Genomic DNA, 8,357 nt, shown 5'->3' with positions numbered 1-8,357 from the left:
CCATTTTGATCTTGATTTTCCTTGTTTGAAGCTTGTTGTTGTAGAGCTGGCTGGTGGAATTGCTGCTGAAATTGCTGCTGAAAATTAGTTACATCTTGAGAGTGACGTTGTCTGAGTGGGGGAAAATTCTCCCGACTAGAGCTCGCTACGTTGGCAAAGGAGAGATGAGGATTAATTCTCCTGTTTAAAGCCTTAATTCTTCTGTCTAGCCGACTGTTTTTTGACCGAATCTCAGCAATATTCGTAACTTTAGCGAATTTCATAAATTCACATCCAGTATAATTAGCTGGGTGTTCAAATTTTTTGCAATTAGCACATCTGAATTTTTCTCTGGTTGTTTCATCGTTCAGAGGGCACTCACCAGGTTTGTGTGACTCTCCACATTTAACACATCTGAACTCCATCTCGCAGTTCGCAGCAGTGTGTCCTATTCTTTGGCATTTCAGGCACTGGAGAACTCTATTCTTACGAAGACGCTCCCATCTGGCTTTTAGTGAGAGGACATTTCTAATTTTAAATAGTTCTTTTAGACTACTTTTTTGGGTGACTTGGATAATGAGGTGCCTCCCAGGATTATTGTCTTTACCCTTAAATTTAAGCTCGGAAACTTTTAAAATCTCAACAGATGGGATATTTTTACATGCTAAGTCCTCAGCTACTTGAGCTGCTGAGAAATCTTCGCTGATTTCTTTTAAAAGGACCGATTTAGGTCTGGCACCTTTAGGGGTATAGGTATAGTATTGGATTGATGCTTCCTTCAACGTTTTTTTAATTGTTTCATAGGAAACTTGATTAGACGCTTGAACTGAGTGTAGTCCCTTTGATAAGGTGACTACAAAGGAATCCTGCTCTACATTGGCTATTCTAATAGAGGTGACTGTTTTGCTCACTGCATCTCCCGGGATTAATATTGGTAGCGGTCTATAAGATTTTTCTTTAACCACCTCCTGTGTTTTATTTTCTTCAGTTGTAGTTTGGGCTGCATTATTATCATTTGAATTAGTCAGAGGAATACTTTGGGACTCCGTTTCCATGTTGTCAGATTGGACTGTGTCGTCATCTGCCGAGAGTTGGCCGAACTTGTTTGTTGAGATAGGTGTCGCGTTAGTTAAAGTATTTAGAAGTTTACCTTTGGTAGTTTTTGCCGGATGCGTAAAGCCGTCATTATCGACCTTTGATATCCTCTTGTTACGTTGGTATGTCAGATTGGGGGTGGCATTGATTTTCACAGTTTTGGATCCATGGGAATCATTATTCTGCTTTTTCTCTTAGTTTAGGAAAGCCCGTTCAAGAGCAAACGAATTTAGAGGCCCACGTGAGCTTCTCTTGTCAGCTGGGGCGGCAATGTGCATCGACGCCTTACGTTTTTTTGTTGTGGCAGGTTCCGCCATATTGGACGGGACATCAGCCATCCACGGCGTTGTGTATTACGAATACTTTCGCTATTATATTATTTAGCACATATGCAAATTTCACAGAAAAACACTAATTGCAGTGCTACAGAGTGGTAAGAGATAATTATTTGAGTTTTTGTTTGATAATATTAATGCTCATACACTCAAAGCAACATCAAAGACACAAGAAACAGTCAGAGGACACGATGTGCACACGTCGGCATCTGTGTTAAGACTAGTCTAACGCTCTCCCAACTGAGCTATTTCGGCGTCATATATGGCACGCAATGCAGTGCGCAATTTCTTCGTTTATATCAATGAAGAGGAAATGAAGCTAAAAAAAATTTTTGAAGTTATACTTCTTTTGGCGCGATGGAGAAAAATGATGAGAGTGAATTTTTACGATGCGCGCACACACCGACACCTAAATTCGACATCGTAAAGTTAGTTCTAGGTGGCATGAAAATCGATAATAACTATGTTCAAGTTGTATATTCTAGTATTTTTTAACTTGGTAATAATTTTGTTTTAATTAATATTTTTTCAAAAATAATAATAATTTCATGAATTAAAATATTTGAACTAAAATATAAATATTGTAGTACCTATTATATTTCGGTATCTTTTTATCGAGTTCATAATTGGAGTATTTTAACCTCTTTGTTACTCCATTGACAACTATCAGAAAGAGGATCGGTCCTAAAATAGATCCTTGAGGAACACCAGAGGTCGTACTGATAGCATTAGATGGAGTGTTATCACAATTTAGTATTGACTGAGACCTACCTGTGAGATAGGACTGGAACCAACAGATCACTTCAATTGTAAATCCAATTTCATACATAATGATAAACAGGACTTTGGGGTTGACATAATCAAAAGCTTTCGTGAAGTCAAAAAGAAGAAGATATGTAAGTTCATCGCTATCAATGGCCATTTAATTTACCAAAAACATTATTTTTATTCGTGACCTGGTTTGATTTATTTTTTTTGATTTTTTGGTCGATATTTTCCGTACTTTTAATATTTATCAAAAAATTTTAAGAGATTAAATTATTTTTTTCAAACTGTGTATATTTTATTTGACCTTTAACCTTGAATTCTAGCTAAATGATGAGATATATGAGGCATTCTATGTGAAATGGGAAAATGACTAAAATTTAAAAATTTTTCTAATTCATTCTAATTTAGTCCTAATTTATCAAAACTTTATATTTTACTAATTTGTAAAGAAAATTTTTCTTAATCAATGAGAAAATCGATTTTTCTCTCCTAGTAACTTTTCAGCCGTACTAACTTATATCCTGGTCAAATGTTGTTTTAATAATTTTAAGAACAAATTTATTTTATGTTTGTTATTAACTAACATATTTATTATTATAGTTTTAAGAACAAATTTGTTTATGTTCGTTATTAATTAACACCTAAGTTTATCAAGATCGTGTTGTTATCAGCATGCTAAATCCTTTATTTGTGTTTTTTAATTAGTTTTTTGTTAATTATCCTAAATAATTTATAGTTAAATATGTGAACAATAATGTTTCTGAGGTTGAAATAATATAAAAGTCTTTTTAATAAACAACTTCATGTACACATTTTGTGCTTGTCTCACCAGTCACAAATGCCTGTCCCACCAGTCACAATAAAAAAAATTTTTTAATTGTTTCTACATAGGTAATCAGTCTAATTCTTCATAATATTGAATGTTTATAGGATAAATTTTGAATTGAGAGGGAAGTATTTTTTAAAAGTTTAGCAGTCGAACTGAAATTGGACTTTAAGTATACCGCGGTAAGAGAAAAGGATTTTTCTTAGTCCCACCAGTTACACTCAGTCAAATGATAATTACGAGAAACTTAAAAAGTAATTGAGGTTTTTGACAAAGGGATATTGTTCATTAGTGATATTTTACTAAAAAAGGTATAAAAGGCCCCTGATTATTCTTTAGAAACTCCCATTAGATCGTCGCAATAATAATAGCTTCACTAAAAAAAAAAACCTCAAATTATTTTTTACAAATTCGATAAGTTGTAAAATTTAAACAACAACCACTCAATACAATCAGAATATCATTGTTAATATTGATATGAAATTTTAATCAATGAGATAATCGTTGATAAATCAATCGTTGGGAAATAACAAAGAGTACGTGCGTTCACGCATGGCCGCATTGTTCTTATTCAATAGGTCTACAAAAAAAAATGAATTTTTAATCAAGGCCGAAATTTGGTTGTCTGACCCACTAATTTATCAATCATCTTGATAAAGACTCGATCGAATTAACTCAATTGGTAGTCAGGAAGTAATCCACGCACATGTCAACAGATTTATATTTATTTGAATCCATATAATTTATTTGTTTATTTATACAAGTGCAAGGATCTCTACTTGCACTTGTTTATTGCGGTAATTGCATGAGGTTAGGACTCCGCTGACAATCAGATTTTTATATCAAGAGATAAAGAAAATTGTCGCGTCTGGTTGCACGTCTGCAATCTAAACTCTCAGCTTTTTTGATCGTGACACGCGCGTGATTGTTTATTTATATATTCTTATGTTTGTTATCATTAATTATTGTTGTTTGGATGTCCAATAAAGTAAAATCAACGCGATTATATGAGGAAATTTTTTGTGCGACTTTTTTCTCGTTTTGGACGCGTTCTGGAGGGGCTGAAGAATGGTGGAACGGACGGAGGTATTTTGAGAAAAATATTTTTTTATAGAAACAATTATAATGACGTTAATTAATACAGAGGAGAGATATTATATTAATGTTATCGTTGAATTATAAAAAAGAAAAATTAGTCATTTGAATTATTAGATGAGGCTTTATAAAGGTAAATATTGAAAACAAAAAAAAAAAAAAAAAAAAGACCATTCGGCAGCCGAAATGGAAGTAGATTTCTTTTTCATAAAATAAATTTAAGAAAAAAATTATTAGTATTAAATCCTAAAATAGATGTTTTTGGCTTAGAAATACATGCAAATATGTAAATTGAAGCTTATTTTTCAGCATTAAGATGCATTTTACAGAATTCAAAAATCTCGACGCGATCAAAAGTTATTTAGAGGAAAAGCGGTAAAAATATAGAATTTTCAAATTTTCAAATTTTCAAAATTTTAAAATGCTGTAATTTCTAAACTTATTGACCGATTTGGCTCAAATTTGAACTCGATCTTCGTAATGGTCCACAAAATAAGTATGTAGAGTTTCATAGCGATCAATGAAGAATTGTAGACGTTATCGTGCTGACAAGCTCCGCGTTATATCGTATATATATTTTTCAAAAGTTGCGTCATGAGGACAAATACAATAATTAGATTTTTATGAAATCTACTAATAAATTGTTTCAAACGTAACATATGTATGTAGTTAAATGATAAAAATTTTTATTGGACATTTTTAATGTAAAATTGTTAGTTTTATAGGCTTCATATTATTGCAAAATAAAAAGCAAAACCATTTTATTTTACTGTAATTTTTAATGTTAAATTAAAAATAATTATTTATCTTAATTTTTCAAGTTTGTTTTTTTATCCTTAATACTACCTTAAAAATTAATGGTACTTTCATTTTGTTTATTGTATTGTAAATAATTATTTCCAAAGAAATCTTAAGAAATGAAACTTTCGTCACTCGGGTTTTGGGACACACATTCTGCTCGTTGCGCCGACAGCTCTACTCATTTAGATAGTTAAATTAATTTTTTATTCAACGTGACGTCACGTTTCTGTACCATCCGGTTTTTAAATATTTTTGATTTTGTCATTAAAGAGTTTATAAACAAATCAATTAAAAATTTTTAAATAAGAAATAATAATTAATAAAAAAAATTAAATTGAATAATAATGAAAAAATCATACAATAGAATTAATTATGTATTAATCATACATACAAGTAACTAAGGTACTTTCAATATACTAGCTTGTATTTAAAAAATAGCAAATTGCAAAAGTAATATTTAAATAAAAAAACAAGTAAAGTAATATTTAAAATAAAATTTTTAAAAAATATTTTTTCAAAACATAAACTATTTTTTTTTTTATTTATCTAACGAAGGAGCATCATGAGTTGTGCACTTTTTGATTTGCCAAACTTTTTATTTTTAACTTAATTTAATCGCCATCTCTCATATAATACCAAATAAGTTATACTTCAATCGCGTGTGACGGGTACACGCACTCATTTTTTTTTCTTATTGAATAAAAATTTCTTTTTCTACTTGAAAATTTTTATTAAAAATTGCTATTTTATTACAATAAAAATTTCCAACGATCTAATAATTATTAAAAGAATTACAATTATAACTCAGGAATTGCATTTTTATTTTTTTTTTTTTTTTTATTAAATCATTAAAAATTATGAACTTGCAATCTTATAAGATCTATTCGACATATTTTTATAACAAAATCAGTTTATAAATATCTAATAAATTTTTTCCAAACTAATAGATCAAACGACTGTCTAAAGGTCATTTGTAATGTTACAATTAATAAGAATAACAATAATAATATCTACTGACGACCAGAAAAAATTCATTAAGATAAAAAAGCGATAAACTCCACATATTACGTACTTAAAAGTTAAGTACAGATAAAAATGATCAATGAGTATAATTATAGTAATTAATAGAAAAATGTTAGCTCATTACTTCCCTTTTCATTTTTTTTTTTATAAAAAATTAAATTAAAATAGTTGAGTATAAAAATAGCTAATCATCTTATTTTAAGTCCAGACGTCAAATATTAAGTAATAAATAGAATATTCATGACTATGTTAAGCACGTTGCATGATAGCGCAACAATTCATTGATCTTATTGTCATTCTTAAAACAACATCCTTATTTTGTAGAAGCTTATTTTTACTTAAATCCTCAACTTTGTTTGAATTAAGATACAATTTATCAATATATTGGACAACAAAGGTCTCAAATCGAACTCCTGCGCTCTTAAAAAAGACTGTTTAAAAAAATTGCAGATAATAAAAATTTGATTGGAATAATTCGTAATGAGATTGGAAATTCGTGGGTCACTAATCATTAAATGAAAGGTCATTTGATGTATTGAGTATTGTCATGCGTTGCTAGCGTGGTACATTATTGTCTCTCATTACCGTAAAATACACTCTTCCTTCTTCACTACAATAAATATCTTCATACACGGTATGATACATACTACTGACCAATAAAAGTTAATGTAATGTAATATTCTTTTATAGTATGTAGTATGTAGTAGATATTTATATAGATGAAATTTTATTACCTCAATGACCCTTTGATGTGATATTCTAGAGCTTTCTGCCATTAATTTGTTTTTATTGAATTCCAGAAATTTCTTTTTATAAATTAGGAAAATTAATTTTAACAATTAACGCTGATATTAATTTAATGCTTCGTAAGTAGAAAATTAAAGGCACAGAATTATTAAAAAAGTTAGCAGCTTAAGGGGCATTCCATGGTGACTGGTGGGACATTTGACTCTGGAATTCCATAAATTATAAGCTATAAATATCTGACTGAAACTTATAGTATAGTAAAATTTATCTTATAATATAGAAAAATAACTAATTAACAACATCCCTTTGTCAAAAACCTCGATTACTTTTTAAGTTTCTCGTAATTATCATTTGACTGAGTGTGACTGGTGGGACTAAGAATAATCCTTCTCTCTTACCGCGGTATACTTAAAGTCCAATTTCAGTTCGACTGCTAAACTTTTAAAAAATACTTCCCTCTCAATACAAAATTTATCCTACAAACATTCAATATTATGAAGAATTAGACTGATTACCTACATAGAAACAATTAAAAAAATTTTTTTTATTGTGACTGGTGGGACAGGCATTTGTGACTAGTGGGACAAGTACAAAATGTGTACATGAAGTTGTTTATTGAAAAGACTTTTATATTATTTCAACCTCAGAAACATTATTTTTCACATATTTAACTATAAATTATTTAGGATAATTAAAAAAAAACTAATTAAAAAACACAAATAAAGGATTTAGCATGCTGACAACAACACGATCTTGATAAACTTAGGTGTTAATTAATAACGAACATAAACAAATTTGTTCTTAAAACTATAATAATAAATATGTTAGTTAATAACAAACATAAAATGAATTTGTTCTTAAAACTATTGAAACAACATTTGACCGGGATATAAGTTAGTACGGCTGAAAAGTTACTAGGAGAGAAAAATCGATTTTCTTATTGATTAAGAAAAATTTTCTTTACAAATTAGTAAAATATAGAGTTTTGATAATAAATTATGACTAAATTAGAATGAATTAGAGAAATTTTTTAATTTTAGTCATTTTCCCATTTCGCATGGAATGCCCCTTAAGTGATTAAATGCCTAACATGTAATCGGAGGATCTGGGTTCGAATCCTGGCTAGGTACAAAAAATCTAAAACAAAATATTTTTAATCAAATTTTCTGCTTTATATTAAAAACTAGCAGCCTTGCAGTCACTAAGTGACTGCCGTAACTTGTGAACTATAAATAAATAAAATTTTGATTTATTAAAGAATGACTCTTGTTAAACAGCACTATACTTTGTTTAAATACTGAAATACAAAAATATAAACTCATCTCGATGTCATACTCATTACTTGCAATAATATTATTAATGAATTTTTCCCAGTACATATCTTACAATAATTAATTTATTAACACAATTAATATTTGCACATTTAACTTTATCAAACGCAGACGATAAATTTTAAAAATTTTCTCTTTTTTTTCATTGTTCTTGTCAATTATTACAAAGTTCACTGTCTGGGGTCCAAACAAAAATAGATCATAGATTATGCGAGCAATTATGGATGTAAATACATTAGATAAGCAAATTAATCTCTTTAGAATTTTTTTTAATGCATAATTGTGTTTTAAGGGAGAAGAAAAACTTGCTATCAATCCGATTTGGTTGACAAATTATAAACTCATCAAAATGGGTCG

The sequence above is a fragment of the Cotesia typhae genome, unplaced genomic scaffold (genome assembly GCF_013202065.1).
Source record: "Cotesia typhae breed Kobodo isofemale line unplaced genomic scaffold, CoteBio_Ctyphae contig_36, whole genome shotgun sequence".
NCBI classification, from domain to species: Eukaryota; Metazoa; Arthropoda; class Insecta; order Hymenoptera; family Braconidae; genus Cotesia; species Cotesia typhae.
This window is presented reverse-complemented; position numbering follows the sequence as displayed.